This window comes from Limulus polyphemus, unplaced genomic scaffold, assembly GCF_000517525.1.
Source record: "Limulus polyphemus unplaced genomic scaffold, Limulus_polyphemus-2.1.2 Scaffold2920, whole genome shotgun sequence".
Classification (NCBI taxonomy): Eukaryota; Metazoa; Arthropoda; class Merostomata; order Xiphosura; family Limulidae; genus Limulus; species Limulus polyphemus.
In genome coordinates, this window is record NW_013668530.1 from 96,949 (window position 1) to 104,423 (window position 7,475).

At 35.8% G+C, this 7,475-nt stretch overlaps 1 protein-coding gene across 3 annotated transcripts in view; it reads left to right on the plus strand.

Annotated features, from left to right (window-relative positions):
- LOC106468221 overlaps positions 1 to 7,475 on the plus strand; it is a 27,434-nt gene that overhangs the window by 3,989 nt on the left and 15,970 nt on the right. Inside the window, exon 1 of one of the 3 annotated variants that reach the window (XM_022396553.1) lies at positions 7,186 to 7,336. The exons of the other annotated variants lie outside the window; for them this stretch is intronic. The gene's annotated coding sequence lies outside the window, so the exon portion shown is untranslated. Of the gene's footprint in view, positions 1 to 7,185; positions 7,337 to 7,475 lie in introns of those variants that run through there. 3 annotated transcript variants of the gene reach the window in all.

A 7,475-nucleotide genomic window follows, 5' to 3' on the forward strand; every position in this document is an offset into this window, starting at 1 on the left:
TTAATTAAATTATAAATATATCAATTCATGTGAATATGACTGAAAATTTTAAATTTTCCTGAAAAGGTGGTGTCTATTTACTTGTGACCACTCAGTGTTATGTAGTTGATGGTATACACATCATACATTAGTTTCGTACCTGTTATATATAAAGAAAATATTTAATCTTTGACTTATAACCAGTTGTATCGTTTTTCCTTGATCCAAATGATGTTGAGGTGATACTTACACTTTAGTTACAATTTAGACTTCTGCTTGAATGTGAACTTTTGACCGACTTTTCAATGAACCATATTTCTGGCTGAAACTTTGTCAACTTGTATAAAACTGCTATTTAATATACATATATTTGCACACTTGTCCAGAGCACCTTCTGTATTATGGACGTTTCTTCTCCGTACACAAACATTCACCAAGACGAAGGCCTTAAAGCTCGTGAATTTTCTCTTTTGAAACTAGAAAAACCCAACACTATTATAGATTTAGCTGAATTAGTTCTTACTAGGGATGCACAGGTATTCGGCCCCGGCCGGATATTGGACTATTCGGTAATACTCAGCTCTGGGTAATTGAAAATTGCATCTAAGCCCTAATCTTTGTAGCAACTTACGCGGTACTGAAAGTTACAGCCAATAATTGACTTAGTTTAAAAAACGTGTTCCGAACAACAAAGACTGACCGCCCGCTGAAAGTTGGGGATTAAGAGAACAACAGAGGTTACTAACAGGCCCGGCTTGAGAAGTGTGTTTCTGGGGAAGGTGGGGTTTTTGAGAACAATAGGGATTAGGGTTTCAGAAGTTGGGGCTAGCCATTAATTGGAATAATGATTCTGAAACGTGTCAACATCGCTGTTTCTGCGTTTACTTTCACTGGCCTCACTTTTGGAAGTCAAATGAAGCTCGATTTCCCACAATGGTCAGGATAGCAAGGCGTTATCTTTTCATATCTCCGACCAGTGTAGACAACGAACGGGCTTTCAGCGCCGCTGGCAATATTATCACACAAAAAGGTCAAGGTAAAAATACAGGCATTCTGCAAACTAGTGTGGACATTTTTGTTAGTTAATTTTGAAAGTTGAAATTAAAACTGGAATGTTCTATTGGTGATTATTGGTTAAATGTAATAAACGTCAATTTTGTTTCTAATTTTTGTTTTTTTGGGAGGTGGGGTAGAACCCGGCCCCGGCCGAGGTTTAGTGGCCGGGTACCTGGACCCAGTATTCGGCCAAATTTTACTACCCGTGCATCCGTAGTTCTTACTATCAATTGGTTTTCGATATAAATCAATATGTAGAACTTCATCTCTTAATGTTAGGTAGATACCTAAGAAACCTATTTGGGTATTGGAGTAACTTAGAATGAAGTTAATACAAGTATATAGAGAGACTAAATGTACATGTTTGTAGACGGAATCTTCGTCTCCTACCCAAATGAAAAAAAAAAATGTCATCAATGTAGAGTCTTCAAAAGTTTGGTTTGTTTGTACAACTTTCCAACAGCCTCGTCTCTAAGTCTCCAATACAAATTTTGGCATAGTTTGGAGTCATCTTGGTCCCCATAGCTGTGTCTTTTGTCTGAATATATAACTCATTATTAAAGTTAGTGACCACAATACTTACATTTTCAAAGCTGTCACCCTCCACTCACCAAACGCAATATTACATCTACTCAAGTGCTTAGATTAAAGAAACTCTACTCTGACAGCAAGAACTATGATTGTCACATTGATTCGTTAATTAAAGCAGACTGTGATCGGAAGAGGTTATAAGCAGAACACTGCTGTTCGACAAATTAAAAAAGCTGACAATATTCCACGCGAATCTGCCTTAAAACGATTACCTAAAATAAATTCGTCTCGTGTTCCACTGGTTATTACCTCTCACCCAAAATAATAATAAAAAAACCCGGATACTGAAAAAAACATTTTTACCTCCTTCAATTTAATGATCGACTAAAATCCATTTTTACTGAAATTCCTTTTGCTTCTTTCAGAAGAAATAAAACTTTCAAATCACATTTAGTTTAACTTTATGTTTTCGCCAGGTGGAAGTCACCCCTGTAATAGCAAGCGTTGCCAAACCTGCAAGTTCATGCAGAAAACTGACAAATGTTTTGATAAATACAGTTTAAAATCTCCAAACCCATAGCCTGCTCTACAAAAAACAACTTAATACAGTGCCGAAATTGTAACTTCTAGTATGTAGGTCAGATCAGAACTGCTACACCACAAATCTTCAAAATGAACAAAGAACTTCCAATCTCAAAACACTTCAACGTACCTGACCCCTCTCTTGAAGACATGAACTTGATTAAGGTAACAGTCATAAAGACAAATTTTATATCAAACGAAAACAGAAAAATTAAAAAGAAGCTTACTGAATACCATTGTTAAATACTGTAATGTCGAATGGAATCAATGTCTAACAAAAAACTTTGTAATTAAATTCATTTTTTTATTTTTTACTATTAGTATTGCCCCCCAGTGGCACAGCGGTATGTCTGCGGACTTACAACGCTAGAAACCGGGTTTTGATACCCGTGGTGGGCAGAGCACAGATAGCCCTTGTGTAGCTTTGTGCATAATTAAAAACAAACAAACAAAACAAACTATTAGTATTATTCACATTATTATTCGTGTTTCTATGTCTTTATATTATTGTTATTTCCTATATATTGCTTTACATTATCATTTTCTTTAATTGCCATCCACTTTTTTATTTTATTTTTCTATCCTATGAAAACTGTTTTAACATCTTTTTTTTATCTATTATTACTCTTACATCTTTCATGTAATGTACACATTTCTTTTGTGCAAACTAAACCTGATACCAATGTATCCAGTTATGATTGGTTAATCTCCAAGGTCAACTCATCTGGCTTACGTGACGTCGACATCTACACCTATATACATATTATCTAACTAATTCCATGTCTTACAGTTTTTGCCTTACAGCTTGGACACAGTACACACAGTCTATTCGGTGACTGTCCTGTGAAAGTGGGTTTTTCGGGGTAATCCTGTTTCCTCACACAACAAATTCCACGTCATTGGATTTATTATACCCCGCCAACTTGTGACCCTGACTATGGGCCGTAACCCTTTGTCGACAGCCTCGGCCTTCACCATCCTTGCCTGCCGCCAATTTCATTTTTAATTTTAATCATGATTAAAATATTCAAACCCTCCCAAGTTTCCACGAACTACTAATCAGAAATCCCCTTGTTAGTACAGTTATTAAAAGCCCATTCTAAGTAAACGTAATCAGCAAGGGCGGGACAAAGGGGGAATATATATATGTATACAGGGACATCTCAAAAGTAAATTGACACCATGATTTTTTTCAATAGTTATTTATCTCACATTATCAACTTGACAAAAATGTTTACAAATGTGCATCAGTACTTAGTCGATTTGCCACTAGCATTTTTCAGTGCTTTGACTCGTTCTGGCATGGAATCGACGAGTTCTGTAATTTTCTCCTGTAGGATCTTGACCCAAGCTGCACGAAAAACATCAAGTAGCTCTCCAGGGGTCGCTGGTTTTCTGGAACTTCTCACTGCTCTAGCAAGTATGGCCCAGACATGTTCGATGGGGCTTATATCAGGTGACTGACTTGACCATGGGAGCCGTTGGATGCCTTTCTTAATTAAGTGCCTATTGAATAAACATTATGGTGTCTATTTACTTGCCCCCCAGTGGCACAGCGGAATGTCTGCGGGCTTACAACGCTAGAAACCGGGTTTCGATACCCGTGGTGGGCAGAGCACAGATAGCCCTTGTGTAGTTTTGTGCATAATTAAAAACAAAATCTATTTACTTTGAGATGTCTCTGTATATACATCGTAAAATATATACGCATATATATATCAAAATGCTTATTTCCAAGAGTGTAGTTACAGAAAAATTACTCTTTTGTTTTTGGCAATTCCTAAAATTTCATATAGATCCGTCAGTCTTTGCATGTGCTGGACGATCAATCGAAAAAAACTTATTGAGATCAAAAGTACTCTTTTACTGACGAATAATGGGAATGACCGTCACATTATAACGCCCCCACATCTGAAAAGGCGAGCATGTTCGATGACGGGGATTCGAGCCCGCGATCCGCAGGTTGGGTGTCGATAACCCTAACTACTAGGCTTTTCTTTTTGTGAGGTAATTTTACGAAAAAACGGGGCTTTGTCCTTCGACTGATTGAAAGAAATATTTCAAAGACAGGAGATGAACGAAAAAAAAAAACAACGCATAAATAGAGGAAAGTGTTTGATTATATATTTGTTTTTGTTTGATATATATATATATTTCATATCGGTATTATATACATGCATGATTTTATTGTTCCATGTCAAATAAATTTATTTGAAGTGAATATCTCCCTTTTGACACTTCTTATAGAAATAGCAACTGTCAAAAAGCGCTCACTTCGGTAGTCTTTCCTTGCACTCAGTAAAAAAACAACAACAAGGAATGGTGGCATCCAGCAGAAAAAATCCCAGTGGCTACTTAGCAAAGCTGAACGCTCTAATGTACTGTATGCACCAATTGCATCGAAACCCAAACATTTTACCAACAATACATTGTATTCGGTCTCCTCTGTTTAAAAAACAAACGCAGTGCAATTTTCCTTGTTGAAATAACACATGGAATGACAAAAGACGGTTGCAAACGGCTCACTAGACAATCATATTGCATATACATTCTGATTTAACGGACTGAGTAGACTGCACATTTTTCATTTATTCATTACTATTTTTAGGAAAATTACTGTTTAATTGTTTCACCGGGCATCTGCTAGTTGACAAATAATATGAACAACTGCACTCTTGTGATCACGTTATATCTTGCTTTTCAAAATTTTCCTTGCAAATTAAATTTAAAACATCTATTTATTCACTAACAATACCTTTTGGTATATTAGTTGATACTTTGGTATGTAGATAGATTACTACTGTTTTGGAAAGGGACAAAATTAAAAGGTGTTTATCTTCAAATCACCAGCATTTTCTCGAAAAAAAATATATGTATATATATAGCAGAAGAACTTTCAATAACTTATCGAACATCCTAGAATACCGTGTGATAATTTATTTAGTGGCATGCACGCTTGTTGCTACCACAGTCTACAGAATGCCTTTTAGCGTAACGCATTGCTTAAGCCGTCAGTTAGAGAGTCGATTGCTCTGAATGAATCAAAATAACTGTTAGTTACGTAATCATGCAGTTAGGTTGAGAAAGGACCTTCGATCATAGGCGGGGAATGAATCTTTTGTTTGAGTAAGCTATTCTGTCGCATGTCTGTCGGACGGGAGGATTGCACAATTGGGAAGAATCGGTTCATTTTCCTAAATTAATAAACTATGCTCAATGACTCACATATGCCCTCTTTCGATCTTTTTGAATTGGTGAGATTAACGGCCCATGAGGGACGGTTTATTTGGGGAGATAAGCCCTCCTCCCCCCACACTAATAACTAATTCTAATAGTGAAGTGTGAAAAAATTAAGATTAAAAGATAAACAAACAAAAAACCTATAATAATTAGTTTGTAATCAGTTTTCTTTTACAATTATAGCGTTTTGGAAAATGATAAGCAATTTGAAGAAGTCGCTTCGAAACAGATTAAATAAGTGATTTATAAATAGGTTTTAACTATCATAAACATTTTCGAGGGTAACTGGTAACTTGATTCCCCATGCATTTCATTCCCTGTAATAAATTATTAATGTCAGACTATAATCAACAATAAAAGTAAAATTTATTAAAAGTGATGCAAGTTATGACCTATTCCTCATAAAAAGTCCATATTGTTTTCTGGATTATATCTAGAAAGAAGAACTTAGGTTAGGTTAGGGAATACTAAAAAATATTTTTGACATTAACAAATTATTACAGGGAGTGAAATTGCCGGGAAGTGATAATAGTGGGAGTCAAGTTAACGGGAGTGAATTTTCCTACAATCATTTTCGAGAACAGTAACTTTTCTCAAGTGTTTGTGGAAAAACTACATGAAAGTTAATTTTTGTTGTTGTTGTTATTGCAAGGCTACGCGATGGGCTATATGCAGTCTGTCCATTGCGAGGAATTTAATCCCGGATTTTATCTTTGTAATTCCGTAAAGTTACCACTGATACACGGGGAGCGAAAGTTAATAACGATAGTATTGGCTGGTCAAGCTACTGAGAGAAAATACACACTTGCTCTACAGTTTGCTGGATTTAATACTATGAACACAGTCATTATAAAAGTTAAAACGTAAATTATAATCGTCAGCACTCACAAGTAATTCATTATTGTCTTTATTTATTTCCTTTGTTGAATTTCGCGCGAAGCTACACGAGGGTTATTTGCGCTAGTCGTCCTTAATTTAAACTGGAGAAACTGGAGGGAAGACAGCTAGTCAACATCACCCATCACCAACATTATGCTATTCTTTATCAACGAAAAGTGGGATTGGCCATCACATAATAAAACCACTACGCCTGAAATAGCGATCATATTCTGTAATGCGATTCGATTGCGTAGCCCTAACTACCGAACCGTACTAGATCGTCTTTTCCATTTAAGACATTGATTTGTTTCTATATTAAAAGCAGCTTCTTCCACTGATACTGAACAAATCAAACTAGACAACTGTATTATAGGAAACTGCATTGGCCAGGCGATAAGAGTAACGGACGAGAATGGCTATGGAAGCACTTCGATGTTTACCTAACTTTAATAGATCAAGAAAAATATTTTAATGGATATCTAGAACAACCTTTGAAACTGGATTAAAAACAGTTTTGATAAATAGAAAAAGACTAGTTGGAACATGTTAAGCAAGACACGTACGTGTATTTTATTTTATTTTGTGTTAATTTACTGACATGTTATTGTAGTTGGTTTTTAAGGTTTAATAAGTAAAAATAATGTTACATATCTGCTTGTTTGATAATTTCCCGAAAAATTCTTTCCGAGGTACTTCAGCGATACAAGTCCCTTCTTGATTAAAACTAGTTTATTCTTTCTCGATACAACTTTTTGTAATACACAGAATTTCCACAGTCACTCTAAACTTAACAACCTTTATAACACACGCTATAAATCGCAGTGATTCACACACTTTACTTACGGTGCCTACTGTTCGTTTGACTCAATTATTTCTCTCTCTTTTTATTTTCCGGGCTTATATACTCAAAAAAAGTGCGTCCCGAACAAACTAGGAAATTCACGATCATTCGAGAAACTCCTCGAACATGCCAGCAGCGCCAATGCGCCAGCAGCGTCACGTGACTTCCGCCGTCGTAACAATAATCTAATAATCTGTATGCTGCGAAACTTATCCTTAAACATAGAACGTGAGTACTTTGTTCTATTTTCAATTTTACCTTTAGTTTATTTGTGTTCGTAAGTTTTCGTTTTTAAAATACCCAACTACATATTGTTACGTCTCCGTTTGTTAATTGATTTTCCGTAAATTCGTTCCGACGAAACTTT